The sequence below is a fragment of the Pongo abelii genome, chromosome 1, assembly GCF_028885655.2.
Source record: "Pongo abelii isolate AG06213 chromosome 1, NHGRI_mPonAbe1-v2.0_pri, whole genome shotgun sequence".
In the NCBI taxonomy this organism is placed as follows: Eukaryota; Metazoa; Chordata; class Mammalia; order Primates; family Hominidae; genus Pongo; species Pongo abelii.
The window spans coordinates 34596335-34622964 of NC_071985.2; the positions used below are offsets into that span (position 1 = coordinate 34596335).

Here is a 26630-nt window from a genome sequence, read left to right on the forward strand (position 1 = left end):
TATCCTTACAGGATAGTCAACCCACACCCCCTATTTCCATTTCCTGCCTATGCCTTTCAAGGTCATTAAAGCAAAGATTTTTAGAAAATGAATATCTTAACATAGTGTTAGCCATAATAAGTTGGTTTATTGTTTCATTTCCCTTTTGTTTTAAAGTTCCACAATAGTCTTTAGTTGCATTTAAATAATTGTAATAGGTTATCTCTCTGGAAAGAATTCTATCTACACAGAGGTGGACACACAATAAGAAATAAAAATAATGTCTGTGGTAAACAAAGTGTTAAAAATGAGTTTTTATATTTTTGAAAGTTGGCAAGATTCATGCATGGGTTTTAACACATATAATAAGTAGCTGTGTTAATATATTAGGGGGCATTCGGGCACAGTGGCTCATGCCTTTAGGAGGCTGAGGCAGCTGGATCATGAGGTCAGGAATTCAAGAAGAGCCTGGCCAAGATGGTGAAAACCCGTCTCTACTAAAAATGCAAAAAAAAGCCAGGCATGGTGGTAGGCACCTGTAATCCCAGCTACTCGGGAGGCTGAGGCAGAGAATTGCTTGAACCTGGGAGGCAGAGGCTGCAGTGAGCCAAGATCGTGCCACTGCACTCCAGCCTGGGTGACACAGCGAGACTTCATCTCAAAAAATAATAATAATAATAATAATAAATATATGTATATATATATATATATATATGAGGGGACAAGGACCTAACACCCTAACAGCACCCTAGCTAGCACCCTAACAGCACATATTTGCTGAAAGCCAGAAGGAAGATGGGGCAGAGAGATTATCTTTGATTTTCATACATAATAAACTCCTAAGAAGACACACTAACACCAAACAGAAAAGTTGAACAATATCTCACATATTACAATGGAGCTAACTTTTCCAAGAAAGCTCAAATGTAAAGTAAAATCTCTAATTATACTTGGCCTTTTAGGCCATCTTCAACAGCATATTCCCAACTTATTCTTCACTGTTTTCCTCTTTCTTTACAATTGAACACAACAGTCAACTCTTAGGATTGATGGGTGTCCAACTGAAGTTTTAAAATTAAACACTCCAAGGGCCTCAATCATTGTTTCAATAGTTTCATCACTAGTATCAACACTTTGGTTTTTCTGTTTTCCATTCACATTTAAATATTAAGGATGAAATACCAAGCAATATTTATATAAATAGTTACAGAGGCAAACACTGCTATTCAGCCAACACTGAGCTGCTGGCTGACAAGCAAGAGCAATAGCCAGTGGACGTGACTTTAAATTTAGCATAAGAAATGCAGTTTGGGTGTATTATTGTATAGTATATGAAAAACAATTAAAATATCAAACAAAAGAGAAGGAATCCCTATAGCCCTGTTTTCGAATGTTAAGGCCCCAACATCTCAACTGGTTTATAGAATGGTTTCATGTGTGTGTGATGGGTGGGGGAGGAGGGTATGTGGGATGGGGGAGGGTTTGTCTGTCTATCCGTATCTCTGGGAAGTAAGTTTGGTTTTTTGTGCCAAGTTCAGACAACTCTTCAATTAAAATGCTCCCAGCACAATGCAGGCCCAACAATCTCTCATCCTTTTTCAGTTTCTCCATCAGTCCATGTCCCTCCTTTCTCCCTCCAGAGTCAGACCTGAGGACCCAGCCAGCTTCAGGTGCAGCGGATACGTGGCATCCAGCACAAGCCTTCCCTGCAGCCGTCAGTGCTGCTGTTTTCCAGATGTGTGCCCATTCACTGCGTGCCAGTGCTGCTGCTGCAAATTTGGAAGTTTACACGTGCGTCATGAAGTAAAAATGACTAGGAAACTCCAGCACAAGCCATTACATAAAAGCTGAAATTTTGACTATTCACTGATTTTTCTTTCAGAAGTATTGATGAAGAAGATTCCCTTACAACCACAGCCACATTCAATATTGGAAAGAAACTTGTGGATAATGCTTAGGCATTTGAGAAAGTCAGAAGGTTCTTATTAAAATAAACACTGCGTAATAAACTTTAATGGTCTCCAGAGGTTCGTAATGCCAAAGAATAATACATAAAAAATGCTGATTTAATAAGAGTACTTATAAACTCCTCATAAATCATTTATTGCAAAGCATAATTTTGAATTATTCAAGATACTAAAACCATGATGAATTATAACTCATGCTGAACTAAGCCTTATATTTCCAGTATCAAACAAATAGATAAATTAATGTCCTTAATTAGCAGCTGATGAGGAGAAATCATGCGTAGCTTTAAAAGAATCCTATAATGTCTGTGAAATTTCCAAGTCTGCTGGCTAAAATAAGCTTTTCCCTTTCACAACTTTTTTTTTTCTGGATTTCCCCTGCAAGCTGTCAACCCCATATATTATGCAGAACTGTGTGGATGCCCATCACAGGAAATTGCTGTCTGACAAAGGTATTTTCAATCAGTAATGATTACCGTATCTGTCAAGCAGACGGTTAAAGTAATATAATAAAACCAAGAAAATCTGATGCTTCCCCATATGTCTGGGTAACCAGTATTCTTCCTCTCACACATGCACTAAACAGATGCACTCTATTTGTTAGCAGAATACAAAATAAAACATAACAAAGCCTATTTTCCCCAATTTGCATAAGCAGCACCCATGTGGGAGGAGGAAGTTGGAATTAAAGACTCCGGGCTTCTTTCAATTGTATCTTCTAGTTGTCAAAATCTGAAAAGGTATAATCACTCTGACAAGAAAGAGTCATCGGTTTCTATGGCAATATTGAGAAGGGAGCACCAAAGATAGGCCAAAGGAGGTAGGAAAGGGGTCAAGATTATTACTACAATTCCCTTCCTTGCTACATCTTGTTATTTTCGACAGTTGGATTGAAAAAATCCAATTTTAGCACTTTTCTTGATGTTCATGGGTGAGTGTCAAACTGCACCTTATGGAAGAGAATGTCTGAGAGGAAAGGAGTAGGAAGGAAATTCTCCTCATGGAATCAGACCACTGAGATCTAAATTGACAGGCAAGCTTCAGGACTTTCACTGACGTCCCCAAAGTAAGGCAAACCTCACACTTGAAATCAAAGCCCTTCAGTGAAAATGAGTGGGACGGGGTGGCGGAGCATTTTGATTGTCTTTTGAAACAGGTTTTTCAAGCATGGGCAAGATTGAGCAGCAATCTACCAACTCCCTGAACATCCAGACCTTATCCCAGATATTTCATTGTCTGCCATTTAGTTTGTTCTGGAGTTATAGCATTTGGAAACTGCGAATCTGGAGAAGTTCCCGATATGTGTACTACCCATGGCCTAAGACCTCTTCCTGTAAGAAATGGCTGCCAAAGACCAGCCTTTCACCTTTGTTTCCCTTTCCTTATACTCAATAATGAGTATAAAAAAAAGAGATAATACCTATCTCTTTTTTTTCTGACTATTGCCATTATCTAATGGAAGAACTGGGCAGGAGTTACTGGAACAGGTCATGCTGACAGAAGCTGACCTAAAACCGAACCTGGCTGTTAAGGTGAGACAGACACCAGAAAAGCCAAAGTCTGGGCGTGTTTGGGTTGAGCGGAGGCTGCCCATGTGACAATACCAAGGGCACAGTCAAACAGGGTGAAGGCAAAAGTGAGTATTAGGATGGAACAGTGCATGGTAACAGGGTCTTCCAACAACCACCACTGAGTATACTGGGAAACAATACAGGAATATTAGTAAACACACTTTTTTTTTTTTTTTTTTTGAGACAAGAGTCTTGCTTTGTCACCCAGGCTGGAGTGCAGTGGCACAATCTCAGCTCACTGATTTCTGCCTCCCAGGTTCATGTGATCCTCCCGCCTCAGCCTCCCAAGTAGCTGAGATTACAAGCATGTGCCACTGCACCCAGCTAATTTTTGTATTTTTAGTACAGACGGGGTTTCACCATGTTGGCCAGGCTGGTCTCAAACTCCTGACGGCAAGTGATCCACCCAGCTTGCCCTCCCAAAATGCTGGGATTAACAGGCATGAGCCACCATGCCCGGCCTAGTCAATACACTTTTATTAAGCACCTATTATGTGCCAGGCACTGTGCCGTCCATTAGGAATCATGAACCAACTAGAAGGTGTCTCTTCTCTAGGAGACTTTGCATCTAGTAGGGATGGGGGTTGTGATAGAGAAAGTACCATCTGTCTAAGGAGGATCTAGTAAAGGTCCCTAATCTAGGCTGGGAGAATAAGAAAGACTTCCTAGAAGCAATGCCACTCCAGTCAACCTAAAGGATGAATAGGAGCCAGCCAAGTGAGGAAGGGAAGAATGAGGATCCCAGGCTGAGGGATTTTCCAAGGTCTTAAGAAAAGAGGGTCCATGGTATTTGATGAACTGAAAGAAGTCCACTGTCTTACAATTTAAATTACTTGGATTGGAGGAGATGGGAAGTGGCTGAAAAGAAGTAAAAGATAAGGGCAAACTCCTGAAGGTTCTCTAAGTCAGACAAAGACTTCATCTAAGGGCCAAGGGAAGTTATTTAGGGGTATAAGTAGAGGAAAATCATGATCTGATTGGCACCTTTGAGCATCACTGGCTTTGGAGTAGAGGATGCATTTAAGGATAACTTAACTCAAGGCTTCAGGATGCTGCTGAAGTTGTCCAGGCAAATGAAGTTGGTGATGTGGACTAGGGCGGTGATAGTGGAGGTAAAGAGAATTGGAAGAATCCAGAGCCATTTAAGAAGTAAGTTTAACATATTAGGGCAGGGCAACTGATTAGACTGGGAATGTGGGAGAGGAAAGAAAGAACTAAGGATGGAGTCTAGGTTTGCTACTTCAGCTACAGGATAGGGAAGAGGGATGTTTGAATAGTTGTTAAGCAGTCTTCATTACGGGTTCACCCTGTGTGCAGGTAGTGGGACTCATTAGATTCAGAAATAAAACCTCAGATCTGGAAGGGGAATGGTAGAAGGAAGATAAGCCCCACACCACCCTCTGTCCTTTCCTTTGGGCTATAACTTTCGCATTTGCTCTCCAACTGCACACCATCCAAGTTTCATCAGCAGAGGGGATTGACCACTTGTGCCTCAGATCTGTAAGCAGATCCTGCTTTTCCCCTAACCACTAACCTGCTAATCTGTCTTGTAACCTGACACACTGGGCAGTTGAAAGTTAATCAGTTAAGGCAGAATAATATTTCACTGTGGTATATATGTATGTAGATATATGTACACATGCTCCTTGACTTACAGTGGGGTTATATTCTGATAAACCCACTGTAACCTGAAAATATAATATCATAAGTCCAAAATGCATTTAATACCCCAATAAACTCATCATAAAGTCAAAAAATATAAAAGTTGGGGACTGTGTGTGTGTGTGCGTGTGTGTGTGTGTTTCACATTTTCTTTATCCACTAGTCCGTCGACAGACATATTGTTTCTGCATCTTGGCTATTGTACATAATTCTGCAATAAACATAAATATGCAGATACGGATTTCAACTCCTTTGGATATATACCCAGAAGTGGGATTGCTGGATCATATAGTAGTTCTATTTTCAGTTTTTTTGAGGATGCTACATACTGTTTTTCATAATGGTTTCACCAATTTACAGTCTCACCAAAGGTATACAAGGGTTCCCTTTTCTTCACATCCTGGCCAACACTTGTTATCATTTGACTTTATGATAATAGCCATCTTAAGGTGTTACTTAAATGTTCTCACCACATAAAAATAAAAGGTAACTGTATGAGATAGTGGATATATTAATAGCTCGATTGTGGTAATCACTTCACAATGTATATGTATATCAAAGCACCACATTGTACACCTTAAGTATATACAATTTGCATTTGTCAATTATACCTCAATAAAGCTATGGGATGTGGGGGTATTGGAGTTAATCAGTTAATATTTATAAAAAAATTTTACCTCTCTGGTGAGACATTCTCCACTAGTTAAAATTGTTACCTTTATCTGATCCAAGACACTCCAGCTTTTTCAATTTCATACACAATTCTGAAAAATGAGACATTTCTTGGTAGTGACCCAGAAAAACTAGCTGAGGGTTATAGCTAAACCATGATAAAACAACTTACTGAGATGACAAACAAAAGATTAGGAAAGTACAGCTCCTTTTAGTCACTCATCCATTCATTTGTTCATTCCACTCACATTTGTTGTCATTCAACAAATGTTTTATAAACTCCTCTGAATGTTCTAGGCTGTGTAAGACACAGCAATGAATAAGACAAGTTATCTGCCCTCACAGTGTGTATATTGTGAGAAAAACAATAAATAAGTACTAATTCTAGGAAGTGCTACAAAGAAAATAAATGGGGTGAGGAGCAGAGTACCTGAGGAGGGCCCTTTTAGATGGAGTGGTCAGGGAAGACCTGCCTTCTATCTGAGAATGGGACAGCCACTCAATGAGCTGGAGAAAGAGCATTCCAGGCAGATGGAACAGCAATGGCAAAGGCTGGGAGAGGGGAAGGGCTTTGCATCTGGAGGAACAGAAAGTTTGTCCATGAATGTTAAAGGAAAATAGGCAAATGTTTTAGATTGCAGGTGGAGAAGTGGGCAGAAGCCCTGTGACTCAAGACCTCATGAGCCATGATAAAATGTTGGGTTTTATGAAAACCAAAACCACAGTGAGATGTCATCTCACATCTATTCCCCCTTAGGATGGCTACTATTTAAAAAAAAAAAAAAAAAAAAGTAACAATTGTTGAAAAGGAGGTGAAATAATGGGAACCCTTGTATACTGTTTGTGGAAATGTAAATTGGTACAGACGCTATATGGAGGTTCTCAAAAAACTAAAAATAGAACCACTACTTGATCCAACAATGTCACCCTGGATATGTATCCAAAGGAGACGAAATCAATATATGGAAGAGATAGTTACACCCCCATGCTCACTGCAGCATTATTTACAAGAGCCAAGACATGGAAGCAGCCTAAGTGTCCTTCAACAAATGAACAAAGAAAATGTAATATATACATACAATGGAATACTATCAGCCTTTAAAAAGGGAATCCTGCCATTTGCAACAATACGGAAGAAACTGGAAGACATTTTATTAAGTGAAATAAGCCAGCCACTGAAGGACAAATACTACATAATGCCACTTCTATAAGGACTCTGAAAGAGTCAAACTCATAGGAGCAGAGTAGGATGGTGGTTGCCAGGGGCTGGGGGGAAGGGGAAACAGGGAGGTATTAGTCAAAGGGTATGAAGTTTTGGTCACATAAGATGAATAGGTTCTGAAGATCTACTGTATGGCATAGTGCCCACAGATAGTAATATTCTATTGTATACTTAAAATTTTGCTAAGAGGGTAGATCTTATGTTGTGTTCTTATCATAAAATAATAAGAGCAATGAGTAATGAGGGCAGGAGAAAAGTTCTGGAGTAATGGACAAGTTTATGGCATTGATCATGGTGATGGTTTCATGGATGTATACTTACCTCCAAAGTCATCAAGTTGTAGACAGCCTTTGGTATGCCAATAATACCTCAATAACATGGTTTTTGTCAAAGGAATGTTGGGTTTTATTCTAAGTGCAAAGGAAATCACTGGATGTGTTAAGCAGGGAGTGACAAAATCTGGCATATTAGTTATAAGAAAATCACTCTGGCCACCCTGTGGGAAACAGACTAGAGAAGAAGCAAGAAACTACAGTTGAGAAGGGGCTGCAGGAGCCCTAGTGAGAGGTGGAGAAAGGAGTTGTGTCTAAGTAGAGATGAAAAAAAAAATCAACAGCCTTGAGAAAAATTGTGGAGAGAGGAAGAATTGGGCACAAAGGAGATTCTCTACTTTGTGCAAGGCACACACTTTGTCTTGTCTTTTCTGTAAACACTTCCCATTTCATCTCAACAGAGAGCTTATGGAAACTATTTTTATGTGGAATCACAATTTAGCAAATATTGTTGGATTTAATTTGACTTAAGCCTATTTCTATTATTCTGGCCTGTGTGTCAGGTGTATTTCAGGTCACAAAGGAAGGGTTCTGTACCCAGCCATAACACTGGTGGGCAGGTTTTAGATGGTTTTGCCCCTCTTATCTTTTTATTCCTCAACTCCAACCTCCTGGAAATCTCTGCACTTATCCACCATGATCAAGTGGGCTTCATCCCTGGGATGCAAGGCTGGTTCAATATACGCAAATCAATAAATGTAATCCTGCACTTGCAAAGCTGGAAAAGATGACTGTTAGGGGCCAGAGTACCATTACTGCCCAGCAGGGCAAGGAACTGCTTTAAAAAATAGAGTATTGAACCATTTAGTTGTGGGCTCTGGCTGGCTTGAGAATAATCAAGAAGAGCTTTGGGACCCTTCTAATCCTTTACTTCCCCTATTCCTCTTAATCTCTACTTCAGAGTACACTAATAAAGACAACTAGTTTAGCATTGCCTTCTATATACTAACTTTGAATGCCATGAAGTCATTTGTACACAAGGGCATCATCACAAATGTTATAGGCTCACCTACATAGATAACAGAGCATCTATCTTAGCCTCTGACTAAGAAAGCCTCTGTAGGAAAAACATATTGATTGACCTCCACTTCACCTCCCTTCCCAAATAAACCTACTCTTTTTCCCCTTTAAAATTTGCACCTGTTCTTGGGATAATTGGCTAGTCATATGCAGAAAAATAAAACTGGATCCCTACCCTACGCTTCGTCATATAGAAAAATTAACTCAAGATGGATTAAGACTTAATGTAAGACTCAAACTATAAAAAATCCTAGAAGAAAGCCAAGGAAATACCTTTCTGGATACTGGCCTTCACAAAGATCTTATGATTCAGTCCTCAAAAGTAATTGCAACAGAAACAAAAATGGATAAGTGAGACCTAATTCAACTAAAGAGCTTCTGCACAGCAAAAGAAACTACCAATGGAGTAAACAGACACCCTGCCGAATGGGAGAAAATATGCACAAACTGTTCATCCGACATAGGTCTAATATCCAGAATCCGTAAGGAACTTAAGCAATTTAACAAGCAAAAAACAAACAACCACATTAAAAAGTGAGCAAAGGACATAAACAAACAATCTCAAAGGAAGACATACATGCAGCCAACAAACATATGAAAAATGTTCCACATCACTAATAATTAAAGAAGTGCAAATCAAAACCACAATGAGATCACCATCTCACACCAGTCAGAATGGCTATTATTTAAAAGTCACAAAATAACAGATGCTGCTGAGGCTGCAGAGAAATGGGAAAGCTTATACACTGTTGGTGGAAACATAAAATATTTCAGCCACTGTGGAAAGCAGTTTGGAGATTTCTCAAAGAACTTAGGCTACCATTCTCCCCAGCAATCCCATTACTAGGCATATACCTAAAGGAAAATAAATCATTCTACCAAAAGACACATGCACTTGTATGTTCATCTTGGCACTATTAAGAATAGCAAAGACATGGAATCAACCTAGATGCCCATCAACAATGAACTGGATTAAAGAAAATGTGGTACATATACATCATGGAATACTACACATCAACAAAAAGGAATAAAATCATGTCCTATGCAGTAACATGGATGCAGCTGGAGGAGGAGGAGGCCATTATCCTAAGTGAATTAATGCAGAAACAGAAAACTAAATGCCACATGTTCTCATTTACGAGTAAGAGCTAAACATTGAGTTCACACGGACATAAAGACGGGAACAATAGACACTGGGGTCTACCAGGTGGGTGAGGCAGGGAGTGGGAAAAGGGTTGAAAAACTACCTATTGAGTACTATGCTCACTACCTGAATGACAGGATCATTTGTATCCCAGACCTCAGCATTATGCCATATACTCATGTGACAAACCTGCACATGTATCCCTGAACCTAAAATAAAAGTTGACATTTTTAAAAAGTTTCCACCCCATGAGGGCACAAAGTCGGCTGCATGTGGTTCACACTTTTGGTGTTGCCTTCTATTAAACCACAGCTCTCACCTCTGTCCTGCAGAGAGAGCCAGAGCAGCTTAGGGCAAAGAAGGGACTTACTTGCTGGATGATTATTCTGTGTGTGAATTCAAGAGTAGGACTTTCTTAGCATGTCCCTAAAAAGAAAATTCATGGGCAGTAATTGGTGACAGGGAAAGAGACTCCGCAGGGCTGGCCATCTGGTGACCTGAGCCGGCTGCAGCTTTATTCCATTCAGATGCCACTGCTCTTCCTCCTTTTGTAGGATTTCAGCTGTCTCATTAGATTGCTCCTCGCCACTAAATATTCCTTCCAAATCATTTTCATTTCTAATAATAAAACTAATCTAGGATTTCAAAACTATTTTTATATTAAAACTTTAAAATCATGTTTCTCGGTTTAAAGAGATTTCGGGGGCGGGGAGGGGAACTTCCTGATATTTCATCCCTATGTTATCCCCATAACAACTGCTATGGTGAAATTCATCTGGCATATTAACATTTATATACCAGGAAGAAAAGAAGCTTAACATATGGCTTATCTCTCTGTCAGTTCTGACCCTCTTCAAATGTTTTCAGTAGGAGATATTAAGATGGAAAAAAAATACACCAAAATCCAATTTCTCAGACTATCCTGCTCCCTACATTGCCTTCCTAACACAAGTACTTCCTTTAAAAATGGGGCCAGGCACAGTGGTTCACATCTGTAATCCCAGCACTTTGGGAGGTTGAGGTGGAAGGATCGCTAGAGTTTGGGATTTTGAGACCAGCCCGGGCAACATAGCAAGACCCTGTCTCTACAAAGGATAAAAAGTAAAAAATTAGCCAGGCATGGTGGCACATACCTGTAGTCCCACCTATTCAAGGGAATGAGGTGGACAGATAACTTGAGTCCAGGAGTTTGAAGCTGCAGTACGCAGTGATCATGCCACTGTGCCGCAGGCTGAGAGACAGAGTTAAGAGCCTGTCTCAAAAAATTTTTTAAAAAATTAAAAAATTAAAAATAAATGGGAACTAGGCTATTTATAAAGGGGAATTAAGTTATCTTTCTCCTGAACCACACCACTAAACTTCAGGAATCAAGATGATTTCATTTTCCCACTTTGGGTTGTTTTTCTGGCAGAAGGGACAGATTTACATGAATTATTTTCCCAGTCTTTTTTTTTCAGATTTTACATTTTTTACATACTTTAAAATTTACTCCTGTGAATGTACAGTTCTGTGGGTTTTGAGAAATGCACACAGATTTACATCCACCACAATCATGGTACGGAAGTTTTATTGCCCCTCCAAAATGCTCTCATGCTGTCCCTTTAGGGTCAACCCCTCCCTCTCCCTTACTCCCATGCTTCTCTCTTCTGTCCCTATTGCTTTGCCTTTTTTAGAAAGTCATAGAAATGAAATGATGCAGTATATAGCCTTTTAGGCCCTGCTTTTCACTTAACAAAATGCATGTGGGATTCATGCAAGTTGTTGACCATATCAGTAGTTTGTTCTTTTGTATTGCTGAATAGTATTGCATGGACACAACACAGTTTGTCAGTCTGTTCACCCAAGGACATTAGGGTTGTTTTCAGTCTTTGGAGATTACATATAAGGCTTCTATAAACACTTGTACACAGATTTTTATATGAACATAAATTTCTATTTCTCTTGGCAAATAGAAAGTGGTATAGTTAAATCATTCAGTAAGATTAGGTTAAACTTTATTAAAAAACCTTAAAAGTTCTCAAGGGAGTTGTAATATCTTGCATTCTCACCTGCCATGCATGAGAGTGCCTGTTGCCTCCCATCCTCATCAGCACTTAGCACTGTCATTTTTCTTAAATGTTAGCCATTCTGATAGATGTGAGGAGGTACATCATTGTGCTTTTAAACTGTATTTTCCTAATAACGTCTCCTTCGATTCCAGCCATCATTCTCATCCTTTAGGCAGGAAAGAGGGAAAGACAATGGGCAGATGGCATATGCTAGCAGAGGCAGCACTCTTTTTAAGTAGCATTCCTGAAAACCCTTCACAACAACTTCTGATTGCATATCATCGGCCAGAACTATTATACTCACAAGGCCTTCCTGCATGCAAGAAAGATTGAGAAAAGTATTTTTTAACTGAGTATATCAGCACCTCATTGAAATCAGGAATCTCTAAGTAAGAAAGGAGAATGGGCATGGAGTTGGCACCATGCAGACTCTCTCGTCACACTGGTGTCCCTGCTTCCCTCCCATGCCTTTGTACAATTTATTCTTCACTTCCAGCCAGAGTGATCCCTATAAAAATTCATCACATCATGTCACTTTCGTGCTCAAAATAATTCAATGCTTCCCAACTCCCCTGGAGTAAACTCAAAGTCCTTACAATTGTCAGTAAGGCCTTTCTTGATCTGTGCCCACATTCACATTTTGGAATGTACCTCCTACCAACCTTCCCCTTGATCACTAAGTTGCAGCCACACAGCTGTTCTTCCTCTTCCATGAATAAACCAAGCATACTCTGACTTCTGGGTCTTCTGGGTCTCACTACTCACCTTGCCTGGATAGTTCTTCTTTCAAAGAGGCTCATTGCTTTACTTTCAATTCCCATAATGTTGCACACATATGCCCCTGCATCAGAAAGACTTTCCCTCCTCTATAAAAAGTATCTTCTATAAAATAGAACTACCAGCGCCTGCCATACGCTGTTTATATTATTCTTAGCACTTAACATATCACATATTTTGTTTATTTGTTAATATTTTGTGCCCTTTAGAATATAAGAGAGCAGGAACTTTGTTTTGTTCACTGTTGTATCTAGAACGTGGCCTGACAGTCAACAGACATTTGCCACCTGAATGAATGAAGAGATGAGGGTCTTTACAGAGAACTCATAGAAAGAAGAGTGCTGTGATATTCCTTCTTCCCTTTCTGTAGGTTCTTCTATCTCCATTTCCCAGCGGGGTGAGGAAGACTCCAAGGGAACCAATCATAGAGCTTTGGGTTTTGCAAAAGAGGGTCTGACAACACATCCCTGGTTGCATGTTTGCTGAAATAGATAATTCTAAGAAGAGTTAGGTGGGGTTTCCTGAAATTGAGGGCATGGACATAGAGGAAAGGGGTAGGATTATGGAGGTGAAGGGAGGCAGGAGTCTTCCTGTCAGCCTAGTAGACACCATGAAGGTAGCCAGGCGAGGGCCATCTTGAAAAGGTCCCACCCAAGTGCTTCCCAGGGTGTATTAGTCTGCTAGGGTTGCCATAACAAAGCGCCACAGATTGGGTGGCTTAAATAATAGAAATTTATTTTCTCATAATCCTGCAGGCTGCAGGTTCAAGATCATGATGTTGGCAGGGTTGGTTTATTCTGAGGCCGCTCTCCTTGGCTTCTTGACAGCCAACTCCCTGTCTTCAAATGGTCTTCCCGCTGTACATGTCTGCATCCTGATCTCCCCTTCTTATAAGGACATCAGTCATATTGGATTGGGGCCTACCCTAATGACCTCATTTTAGTTTAATCATGTCTTGGAAAGATACTATCTCCAGACATAATCACATTTGGAGGTACTAGAAATTAGGGCTTTAAAATATGAATTTGGGTGGGGGGTGGAGTGGACACAATTAAGCCCACAACACAAGACTAGGACTTCCCTGTAGAAAGAACCTGAGTAGGTCACAAGAGCACAAGAGCTGGGGGCATATTAAGAGGCCTGCAAGAGAGATCACCAAGCCTGGAATGGCACAATGCAGAGGTCCCAAAGGGAGGTCTGGAGGAATCCACAGGAAGAGCCTCAGGAGGCAAAAATTTGCAGTTGGACCCCTGGCATTTAAAGGGAAGAGAACTATAATAAGCATGAGTAGCTAAAGAAAAAGATCTTCCTCCTCTTCTCTATTCCTTCTTCTGCATGTTTGAACCACTAACCTTAGAGAGTGGGAGGAAGGTGTAGGAAGGAAAGTAAAAGAACAAACCACTGGATCCTTTCCCACTGCTGCTCGCAGAGCCCAGGGAAAGGAGAAAAGATTGAATTACATGACAGATCAAAGTTTGATTTCTGGATTTGGCCTGCTGTGAACGGGGCTGCTAGGAAGCAAAGCAGGTCAGAAACGCACAGGTCATGTGGTGTCACCAGAGGGTGGCACAAGACTGCTGGGAAGCTGTGTCAGGCCAGACTCCTCAGAAGAAACATGGCTTTCTGGGAGAGGGAGCATTGCCTGCACCATCAAAACTGCTCTCAAAAATTAGGCTCATAGCCCTTCACTCCCCAATCCTTTCACAGTGACTCTTCCAGAAAAGTTCATTTCCCATAATGCACACCCACAAGGCCTTTGTTCCCTGGTCTTCTCGTTCTCTGCAATTCATTCTGTAACTCCACACAATTAATTCCCATGGACATACCAGCCCCAAGGCATATCCTATTGTATGCAAGATGTTCCAGCAACCAACTTTATCACAAAAACTTGCTCACCCTTTACCCCATCAATCAGGTTTACTTATCCTATAAGCACCCTATAATAGGAGACCGTGTTCAGCAATTTCAAGGTGATATTCTGTCTCTATCCAGTTCTGATGTAGCTGGCAAGGTCTCTGTATCAGTTTGCTAAGGCTGCCATAACAACGTACCACAAATGGAGTCAATTAAACACCAGAAATTTATTGTCTCACAGTTCTGGAGGCTGGAAGGTGTCAGCAGTATTTATTCCCTCTGAGGGCTGTGAGAATCTGTTCCTCTGGCTTCTGCTGGTTTGCTGGCAAGGTCTGGTGCTCTTTGGCTTATAGAAGCATTGCCCTGACCTCTGTCTTCATTTTCACATGGTGTTTCCCTGTTTGCACATCTCTGTGTCCAAAACTCCTTTCTTTATAAGGACACAAGTCATATTGGCATTAGGGCCCACCCTAATGACATCTTAACTTAAATAACTGCATCTGCCAAGACACTACTTTCAAATGAAGCTGCATTCTGAGGTATGGGGGTTTGAACTTCAACTTATGAATTTGGGGGTACTGAGAAGGGGACACAAGATTCAACCCATCACAGTCTCTCACTGAGGAAAAACATTTACTCTCCAGGAGAGCACCCCACTGGCAGGGAATCTGTGATGATTAATACTGAGTGCCAACTTGATAGGATTAAAGAATGCAAAGCATTGATCCTGGGTATGTCTGTGAGGGTGTTGCCAAAGGAGGCTGACATTTAAGTCAGTGGGCTGGGGGAGGCAGACACACCCTTAATCTGGTAGGCACCATCTAATCAGCTGCCAGCAAATATAAAGCAGGCAGAAAAACGTGAAAAGGCTACACTGGTCTAACCTCCCAGCCTACCTCTTTCTCCCCTGCTGGACGTTTCCTGCCCTCAAACATTGGACTCCAAGTTCTTCAGCTTTGGGACTTGGACTGGCTTCCTTGCTCCTCAGCTTGCAGACAGCCTATTGCAGGACCCTGTGATCCTGTGAGTTAATACTACTTAATAAATCCCCTTATATACATATACATATAATATATACATATTATTATATATTATATATTATATATAGCATATATAATATATAATATAGTATATATAATATATAATATTAATTATATAGTATATATTATATATTATATATACTATATAATATATATTATATAACATATATTGTATTACATATAATATATTATATATTATATATAATATATATTATATATTATATATAATATATATTATATTACATATAATATATTGTATATAATATTACATATAATATATTGTATATAATATGTAATATATATTATATTACATATATACTATATATGTAATATATATTATATTACATATTATATATTATATATGTAATATATATTATATTACATATTATATATTATATATGTAATATTATATATTATATATAATATATATTATATATTATATAGTATATAGTATATATTATATATTATATAATTATTATATACTATATATAATTATTATTATATATTATATAATATATATTATATATTATATAATATATAATATAATATTATATATGATATAATTATATATATAATATAATATATAATATATTATATATACCATATATAATATATTATATATACCATATATAATTATTTATTTTATATATATATATATATCCTATTAGTTCTGCCCCTCTAGAGAACCCTAATACAGCATCCCACACTAACCATGTCTATAATGAAAGAATATGTGAAAACCTGGCAGGAAGCTTCATTCAGGCCAATAATTCACAACTTCAGCAACTAAATAATCAACTCACATAGAATAAGATTGAACATCAGTAACAAGATGCTCCTCTTACCCCAGTCAAATGGGGATCTAATAATAATACCAAATGGTAAAATTAATAGCTTATTTTAAAAAGTGAAAAGCACCATTTAATATTCACATCAACTTTTGCTAATCAAATAATGTAGTTTCCATTCATTGAGAGAAAAACATATGTTTTGGAGTTACATTCTTTGAACGGGATGTGAAGGTTCATATTGAGATAGGAGGCTGCATATTTCATCTGTTAACTTAGCTGCTGTTGACTCATCTGCACCCAAGAGTGTACACACGGGTATTAAATGTGAGTAGAGCTTTGCTTTGACATCAAAAGTATGTTGGGGGCTTTTATTTGCTTTGTTTGGAAATATTTTTCTTGGACTGTCTTATTTGATTTTCTAGTATCCAGGGAATTTAGAGAAGCCAGAAACACATCAAAAGTTTTTCAGTGCCCTCTATTATCAAATGACATTGGAGAGGGCTTAAAAGAACAGTCCCTTTATGGATATAATGCTTTTATCCAGGGAGCTCAGAGTCTTTTACAGCAGATATTACTTACTTTTATAGAGCTTCAAAGGTACTCAGAGTTAGTCCAAAGCCTGTGAGTAGATCTAGGGGAAAAGGTCAAAGAATAAAATATTATGGTTGGATTTTTAGCCCTTAGCCTATACTTCTTAGAAAAATGTTCTCCCTTTATAACGTGGTAATCACCACCTGAAATATTATCTGGGCACCTGCCATCTAAATAAAACATAGCCTGATCAACCAAAGGGATTATTTACTTAAACATTATTAAATCCTACTAAGTGTTGCAGACTAATCCTACACAAGGGATGCAGCAATGAGCAAAGTTATCATGAATTTATACTTTGGAGACAGAGATAGACAATAAATTAAATTAATAAGTTGGTGTCTTAAGTTGGATAGTCCCCCCAAAATTTCACATCTACCTGGAACCAGTGAATGTGACATTATTTGGAAATATTATCTTTGCAGGTGTCATCAAGTGAAGATGAGGTCATGCTGGATGATGGTGGGCCCTCAATCCAATATGACTAGTGTTCTTTTAAGAAGAAAAAAAATTGGACCTAAAGATACAGGAAAACAGGAAGAAGGCCACATGATGATGGGGGCAGAAATTGGAGTGTGCAGCTCCAAATCAAGGAACACCAAGGATTGCTGCTGCCACCGGAAGCCAGGGGAGAAGCATGAAATGGGTTCTGCCTGAGAGCCTCCAGAAGGACCCAATCCTATCGTCATCTTGATTTCAGACTTCTGGCCTCCTGAACTACAAAAGAATAAATTTCTGTTGTTTTAAACCACCTGGTTTAAGGTACATTTTTTATGGCAGCCTGAGGAACTAACACAATTTGTGAGTGCTGGTATGTGCTAAAGAGAAAAAAATAAAGCAAGAAAAAAATAGTGAAGTGGGATAGAGAGACTTGGGGAGGGTTGCAGTGTTAGACTGGCCAGAAAAATTTTCCATGAGAAGATGATATGGACAAGAGACTGAACAAGTTGAGGGAGTGACACATGACAATATCCAGAGAAAGTAAGTGTTCCAGACAGAAGGAAGGAAGAACTTGTGCAAAGGCCCTGAGATGCGAGCATGCCTGAACTGTCAGGGAATGGCCAGGAGGCCAGCATGGCTGGAGTGGAGTGACACACGGGGAGGGTAGGCGAAGGTCAGGGAGGCCATGGACAGCCAGATCACAGAAATGCCATGGGCTGTTTTAACATCTCTTGCTGTTACTTTGAGTCAGACAGAAAGGAAGACTCAACTCTTAAAGAGTTCGAAGCACAGAAATGGAGCAGAGGACTGACAAGATCTGACCTATATCTTAATAATATCTTTGACTTGTTAGGAATACACTGAATGGAACAGGACTGGAGCAGGTAGAACAGTTAGAAAACTGCAATAATCCAGGTGGGAAATGACAGTGATGTGGACCAGGGTGGTAGTGGTACAGCGGCTTACACGGGGTCAGATTCAGGATTTTCTTTTTGTAGACGTGGCCAGTAAGACTTATTACGGATCAGATGTGGAATATGAGTAAAAGAGAAGAATTAAATATAGTTTCAAGACGCTTTGTCAGAGGAATTCGAATAATGAACTGGCTATTTACTGAGAGAAAAACATGAGAAGATTAGGTATGATGAGGGAGTTCAGGAATCATCTTGGGGCATGTTAACTTTCAGATGCCTTTTTTTTTTTTTTTTTGAGACAGAGTCTCGCTTTGTTGCCCAGGCTGGAGTGCAGTTATGCAATCTCAGCTCACTGCAACCTCTAACTCCCAGGTTCAAGTGATTCTTGTGCCTCAGCCTCCCAAGAAGCTGGGATTATAGGCATGTGCCATCACACCTGGCTAATTTTTGTATTTTTAGTAGAGACAGGGTTTCACCACATTGGCCAGGCTGGTCTTGAACTTTTGACCTCAGGTGATCCGCCCACCTCAGCCTCCCAAAGTGCTGGGATTACAGGCATAAGCCACCACACCTGGCTCAAATGACAATTAGATAGTAAGTGAGAACATTGTGTAAGCAGTTGAGTATACAAGATGGAGTTAGTTAGGGAGAAGTCTTGGCAGGAGATTCTAATTGAGAAGTTGTTGGACTAGAGATGGTATCACATGTCTGTGTATTTATTATGCCTATCCACAATGCTTCTTATTCCTCTGTAGAAAGACTATATAATTTGGCAATGTAGAGAGAATGACCTTGCTTCTGACTCGTGACAGTTCCACACCCTTCTTATGGAAAGAATTATAAAAATGGCTTACCACAATCTGTTCAATGTTTCAGATGGTTATATATATCTATTTTTTATGGCCTTCCCATTTTAAAGAAAAATGTGTTCGGCAATTTACAATGTTCAACACATAATAAAAAAAACCATAATTTAAAAAGTAAAATTAGCAATTAGAAAGAGAAGTTAAATAAGTAAGCCAAGCCTCTGTGAGTGGACATTTTTTTTAAGTTCTGTTTATGATGATCACCTTTAGCAAAAGAAAGAAAAGAAGCAGTTATCAGCCTCCATGGGAAATTTCTAAATAATATTTTCATTATTATCTAACTTTTGGAAAAATGTTGAATGCATTACTTTGAATCAATGAATGAAAGATTTGTACTGATCATGAGATCTAACCACACAATTGTTTTTGATTCCTGGTATTAATTAAATATTGTATCCTAAGAAGATTTAATAACTAAGCCATGACTCCTTTGCAGAGATCCTTGATCAATAACACTAAAGTAAATATATCAATAAGAAGAAAGCCCCTTTTCTGATTTAAGAACATAGAGGCAAGTGGATGAATGATAAACACAGATGGATCTGTGATGATGACCAGAACTCAGGTGGGAACAGGAAAGAGTTTCAGAGCAGAGCGTGAATTCAATGGGTACTGAACCCTCCAGGGGACTGAGACTACTATGACTTTCTTATTCGTATTCAAATGATGATGCTTTGAGGTCTGTCATGTCATCTATAGTTTCTGCTTTTAACAAGAAACTGAGTCAAGTCATGATCCTGGAGGGGTTCCTTCCTGCCCATCTGCTACTAAACCCAAAGAAGAATCCTGAGCTCAGAATATTCTACTTTGGATCCAAGGGCATGGAGTAGGTAAATTATATCACTCCCTTCTAATTTAAGAATTTAGTGTTGTTTGTTCAGTTAAACTGGGCCTTATATGGGCATCAGTGAAAATGTTCTGATTAGTTCTTTTCCTCCTAATTATTCTAACCAATTCAAAGAAATTACCTAGAACAACTAGTAGGAGTGAGATATTATAACTAAATGCTAAATTTAACTCTGAGCTTCATGGTAACTAAGTTAAAAACAATCATTGGTTGATGCTCCCAAAAACACTGACTTTTTAAAGACCCATATATTAGCATGGTGCTATTGACTGAAAAATTGTGTCCCCTCCAACCCCAGAATTTATATGTTGAAATCCTAACCTCCAAGCTGATGCTACTAGGAGGTGTAGCCTTTGGGAGGTGATTAGGTCAGGAGCATCATCCCTTACAAATGGGATTAGTGCCCTTATAAAAGAGATTGAGGAGGGCTCCCTCACCCCTTCCCCAGTGTGAGCTTACAACAAAAAGACAGCCATCTGTGAACCAGGAGACAGGCCCTCAGCAGACACCAAATCTGCAGATTCCTTGATCTGGAATTTCCCAGCCTCTAGAACTGTGAGAAATAAATGTTTGTGATTTAGGCTACCTAGTTTATGATGTTTTGTTATAGCAGCCCAAACAAACTAAGACACATGGAAAAGCATATTTTTTCTAGTGTAAATCTAGAAAGTATTTATTAAGTATATTTCAAATTCCAGGGACATTGGATGATAATAGAAAAATGCTTAGTATTCTGCTTTTACAAATGATACTGCAAATGATCACTCTAGTATTATCCTGACACAAAATATGCAGCACTGCATAGAAATCAAAAGATATCTTCAAAGAATTAGCGTTCACAAAAACTGAGTCCTGATTATATAACTTAAAAATGGAGAGGACTTAGGAAATGTAAATGAATTAATAATTAATATATATTTTACACATTCCCTTTAAAGCAGCAGATATTTCAAAAATAAAAGGTTAGAAAGGCAATTTATCATGCCTAGAGTGTTGCTGTTTTATAATATTGATTAAAGAGATAATCATAAGACTTAAGCAGGGATTCCAATTTACATTGCCTACAGAGTCCAGGCAGATAGATGTTTGACTCAGGTAGTGAATAAATAGGAAGTGAAGGGGATTGTGCAAGTTAAGAATACATAATTTATCATATAAGAGAATCACTACCCAGCTTCAGCCCATTTTTATTTAAAAGAAATACAGACCCATTATTGTAAAATTTATCTGGATTTTCAGGGAAAACTGGAAATATGGAGTTTATGTGAAATTTTGCCATCTTTGATTAAGTTGTTTTAGATCTTAGATGGTAAAAGTTGACATATAAAGGGACTTCCTCTTCTTGTCAGAATGTAGAAAGTGAGAAGAGAACGTCTCTCCCATCTAAGAGGTTGAACGTGCTGGATAAACACACAAATTTTTCCCCATGTGCAAGGCAGAAGCCACCAAAGGCAGGGACAGAGCAAGAGTTGAGAAAAATCTTTCCAAGGCTCACCAGGCTTTTACTAAGTATACTACAACACACTCTCCAAAGCCTAGGGACATCAGCAGAGCAGAGGGAGGTATCATGAGCACAGAAACCTGAAAGTAACTTGTAGAGAAAAGAGAATTCCTCCCCCACTCATCTACAAACCCAAAAATCTGGTAGCAAAGCTATAAAGCATACAAGGAGGTTCATGAATACACAGATCCCAAACCCCACTGAAGAAAAAGCGTTGTAAGATTCCATTCAAGTGTTGTAAGATCCTTGTTGTAAGACTCAGTATTACTTCAGTGTAGAACTAAAGTTCAAAGCTCACGTAGCAATCTCTATAGCAATTACTAAAATACACTTTAAAAGTTAATAGAAGAAACAAAGTGGAATATTACAAAATTTTTTATTCAGCCAAAAGAAGGCAGAAACAAAGAAATAAAGGAAAAAGAGATGAGACAAATAGAAAATCAATACCAAGATGTTATACTTAAACCCAAGTATCAATAATTATGTTAAATGTAAATGGATTACACATGTCATGTAAAAAAGCAGAGATTGTTAAACTAGACCAAAAAAAGCCTCAGTCATTAACTGTTTACAAGAAATATACTCAAAATAGAAATATATAGCCTGATTGAAAGAAGGGTGAGAAAACATATACCATGCAAGTACTAAAGGATAGAAAGCTAGTATTAGTGTACCAGTATAAAACAAAGTCCTCTAAGATAAACAGTATAATCTGAGCTAAAGACAGACATTTGATAATGATAATATGGTCAATTTATCAAGAATTCAAATCACTCATAAATAAGTATGCACCTAATTATGCAGCAAAAACTCAGAAATCAGAGAAGAAATTGAAATATCTATAATCACAGCTGCAGAAGTTAATATTTCTTCCTCACTAATTGGCAGAAAAAGTAAACCAAAAAATCAGTTAAGAGTATAAAAGATTTAGACCACCATCATCAGCTAACATGACCTAATTTATATTCATAGAAAATACAATACTCCAAAATGAAGAACGCACATTCTTTTAAAAAACACAGGCTGGCCATGGTGGCTCATGCCTGTAATCCCAGCACTTTGGGAAGCCTATGCAGGTAGATCACTTGAGCTCAGGAGTTCAAAACCAGCCTGAGAAACATGGTGAAACCCTGTCTCACAAATAAAAATAAAAATTAAAAAATTAGAGAATAAATAGATAAAATTTAAAAGAATATATGGAACACTTACCAAGAGAGACTGTATCCTGGCCCATAAAACTAGTTTCAATTTATTTATAAAAATTGAAATGATAAGGTATGTTCTCTGGTCACATTGTTATTAAATTAGCACTCTAAAACAATAAGACAGCTAAGAACACTCATGACAAACATTTGGAAATTAAATTATGTGCTTCTGAATAATCCAGAGTCAAAGAGAAAATTGTAAGAAAAACTGAAAATACTTCAACCTAAATGACAATTAAATCACAACATATGTAAATTTATGGGATTCAATTAATACTAAGCTGAGGAGGTAATGAAGCAGGAGAACAGGTAATGAGGCAGAACAGGAGAACAGCGCAAACTGATTTGCACTGACTTCCTAGAACAGAATCAAAAAGAAAATCCTATCTCTCCATGCCCAAGTAACGAAAGGATCAGAGGCTTCTCCTTTTGCAAAACCCCCTACCCTTTCCACTGCGTTGCAGAAGAAAAATGGAAAGTACCTCTGATTGGCCACCTCCCACAACCAATCAGATTGGTAACGAGCCAAGTCTTTGTTTGCATAAGGTGTAACTTTATAACTTCACTTCAGCCTCTGATTGGTCACCTCCCATGACCATTCAGACTGGTCCTGGGACAGTGCTTCATTTACATAGGGTGTAACCAGTTAAGCAACGGGAAATCTTTAAAGGGTATTTAAACCACGAAAATTCTAAAATTAGCACTCCTGAGCCGCTTGTGCTTGCTCAAGCCTGATCCCACACTGTGGAGTGTACTTTTGTTTCAATAAATCTCTGCTTTCATTGCTTTGTGCATTTTGTCCAATTCTTTGTTCAAAACGCCAAGAACCTGTATGACTCGTAGTCAAGACCCTTCATCAGTAACAGAAATGCTTAGTGTTGAATTGTTTATATTATTAAAGAAGAAAGATGGAAAATCACTGATCCATGCTTCTACCTTAAAATTTGTAAGAGGCCAGGCGTGGTGGCTCATACCTGTAACCCGAGCACTTTGGGAGACTGAGGCAGGAGGACTGCTTGAGGCCAGGAGTTTAAGACCAGCCTGGGTAACAAAGTGAGACTCCATCTCCATTAAAAAAAAAAAAAAAAGGAAAAATCAAAAGAAATTTCAATGGAATTTACAAAAACAAACTCTATTAGAACTGGCAAGTGAATTTAGTAAGGCTGCAGAATCTAGGTCAATATACAGAAATCAATTGTATTTCTATATGTTAACAAAAAACAATTATAAAGTGTAATTTTAAAACAATACCACATATAACAGCAACACAAAGCATTGAACACATAGGAATGATTCTAGCAAAAGATGCACAAGACCTTTATATGGAAAACTACAAAAATTTCTAAGAGATATTAAAGAGCATTTAAATAAGTGAAAAGATACCTCATGTTCATAAATCGAAGGACTCAATACTCTTTTGTCCATTTGACCCAAGTTGATCTCTTTAATACATTCTCAAACAAATCCCAGCAGACTGCTTATGAAGAAATTGACAAGCTGAGGAAGAACAAAATTAAAGGATGTATACTACTTCATTCAAAACTAACCATAAAGTAATATTATGACAGTGTGCTATTGCTACAGAGATAGACAAATCAATCAGTGTAACAGAATAAAGATTCCAGAAATAGATCCGCACAATATAGGCAGGTGGTTTTCCCCAAAGATGCCAAGGTAATTCATCGGGGAAAACAAAGTCTTTTGTACAAGTGGTAGTGAAAAAACTGGAATCCACATGAACAAAAATAAATGAACCTCAACTGCTACCACATGCCATTCAAAAATTAATCTGAGATGGATCATAGGCCTAAACTTAAAAACTAGAGCTATAACACTCTACAGTAGATGAAGATTGCTTAGGTCACAAAAGTAATAGCCATAGAAGTGGAAATTGATAAATTAGATTCCATCAAAATTAAAACCTGCTGCTCATTAAAACCACTACTTACAAAACTAATAGGTAAACCACAGACTAGGAAAAATGTATATTGGTTAAAAATCTGTTTTTAAAAATCTGGCATCCTTTATATAGATACACAAAGAATTCCTACAAATCAACAGGGGAAAAAATGAATAATCTAATTTTTAAAATGAACAAATATATTCGAACAAACTTGTCACACACACACACACACACACACACAAGATTTACAAGTAACCAATACAAAATAAAAAGATGCTCATTATTATTCAAAGGGAAATTCAAATTAAAACCAAAATGAGATACCATTTCATGATTAAAAAAAAAAAAAAATAGCTTAAAAAAAAAAAAAAAACTGACAATACCAAGTACTGGTGGTGATGTGGAACAATCAGAGCTCTCATTCACTGCTGGTGAGAATGTGCAATGGTGCAATGGTACAACCACTTTGGTGAACTGTTTGGCAGTTTCTTAGAAAAATTAAACATATAATTGGCCCAAGGCCAGCAATTACACTCCTAGTAATTTGCCCAAGATAATTGAAAACATATGACCACAAAAAGACTTGTACAAGAATGTTCATAGCAAACTTATTCATAATCAAAATCTGGAGATGATCCAAATGTCCATCAACAGGTTGTTGATTGTTGGAGAGAGAGTAAGCTGACTAAAAGTGGGTACAAGAAAAGTTTCTGGAGAAAATGGAAACGGTCTATATGTTTTTTCTGGATGATGTTTAGCACAAATATACACAGCTCTTAAAACTCAGCAAATAAACTCTTAAATCTGTGCATTTTATTGTATTTAAATTATATCTCAACTTCAATTCTTGAAAAACTTTGTGACAGGTGTCTATGTGTCATATTCTATATTTAAAAAAACCCCACTGGGGTAGAATGATCAAGATTTTTCTTAAAAGAAGAAAGAATACATTAAATCTGCTTAAGCACTTAAATACGTAGTTGCAACTTTGTAAGTCTATGTTATTCAACAGTAATTTTTAAATGTAGAAAAAAATGTGCAAGGGTTTGAATAGAAATTCTTCCAAAGAAGACCTGCCCCACAAGTATATGAAAGCATGTTCAACATTGCTAATTATCAGGGAAATGAAAACAAAAAAAGACATAAGAGATAGAAGTCGATCATGGTAGATGGGAAGCAGGACAAGATTGCAGCTCCTGACAGAGCAGCGGGTGGCTCGCGTTGTGAATTTTAGCTCCAGATCCACCACAAGAGCCAACCAGTAATCCCGAGAGGACCCACAGACCCTCTGAAGGAAGCGGACTACTCCTGCAGGACCCAAGGGACTCCCCCAAAACTGTGAGTGCCCAGACTGTGGAAGTGGGAAAGGGAGACCCTCCTCTCCTGAACACACACCCCCACTGCAGAAACTGAAGGTCTGTTTAGGGGAGACGTTTCCAACTTTACCTGGAGCTGAATCAGTGTGGAGAGCCGAGTGAAATACAGGGGTAGCGGAAGCAGCAGAAAGGCCCGGGAGGCTCACTGGGTCCCCTAGCACCCATTCCTGCCTGGTACCACAGAGATCCAACAGGAGAGGAGCGGGGGTAAAACTGCACAGGAAGAAGCAAATCTCTAGCTGAACTTTGTAACAATTTGAACAGGGTGAGAAGCCTCCTGGCCAGAACTTGCAGGAGGGTGCAAATCCAGTGTGCGGACTCTACTGGTTGGGGAAGAACCAAGCCCTTTTTTTTCACAGCTGGGAGGCGAATAGCCTGGGGCAGGTTTTCAATCCTGTATTGCTCTCCACCTGGAAACAGTCTAGGGGCAGTTGCAGGGAGGATGGTGGGAGGGAGACGGGCCCTTCGGTTTGCGTGTGGGAGCTGGGTGAGGCCTGTGACTACTGGCTTTCCTCCACTTCCCGAACAACCTGCATGACTCAGCAGAGTCAGCCATAATCCTCCCAGGTACACAACTCCAGTGACCTGGGAGTCTCACCACCATCCCCCACAGTAGCCACAGAAAGACCTGCCCAAGGAGAGTTTGAGTTCAGACACACCTAGCCCTGCCCCCACCTGATGGTCCCTCCCCACCCACCCTAGTAACAGAAGACAAAGGGCATTTAATCCTGGGAGTTCTAAGGCCTTGTCCACCACGGGCAGGTTCCTCCCCATAATACCACAGCTGAAGCTCTCTGGAAAGCGCCACCTCCTGGCAGGAGGCCAACCGGCACAAAAATAGAACATTAAACCACCAAAGCTAAGAACCTTCACAGAGTCCGCTGCACTTGCCCCCACCCCCCTGCCA

The 26630-nt window shown here is 38.8% G+C and overlaps 1 protein-coding gene across 2 annotated transcripts in view; it reads right to left on the reverse strand.

Annotated features, from left to right (window-relative positions):
• Positions 1–26426, reverse strand: part of LOC100936679 (glyceraldehyde-3-phosphate dehydrogenase-like) — a 46764-nt gene extending 20338 nt beyond the window's left edge. Inside the window, exons 1-2 of one of the 2 annotated variants that reach the window (XM_054520457.1) lie at positions 25794–26426; positions 16659–16710 (exon numbers count right to left, since the gene is read on the reverse strand). The gene's annotated coding sequence lies outside the window, so the exon portion shown is untranslated. The remainder of the gene's footprint in view (positions 1–16658; positions 16711–25793) is intronic. The other variant, XM_054520462.1, reaches the window with a different exon arrangement.
• Between the last annotated feature and the right edge of the window lie 204 nt (positions 26427–26630).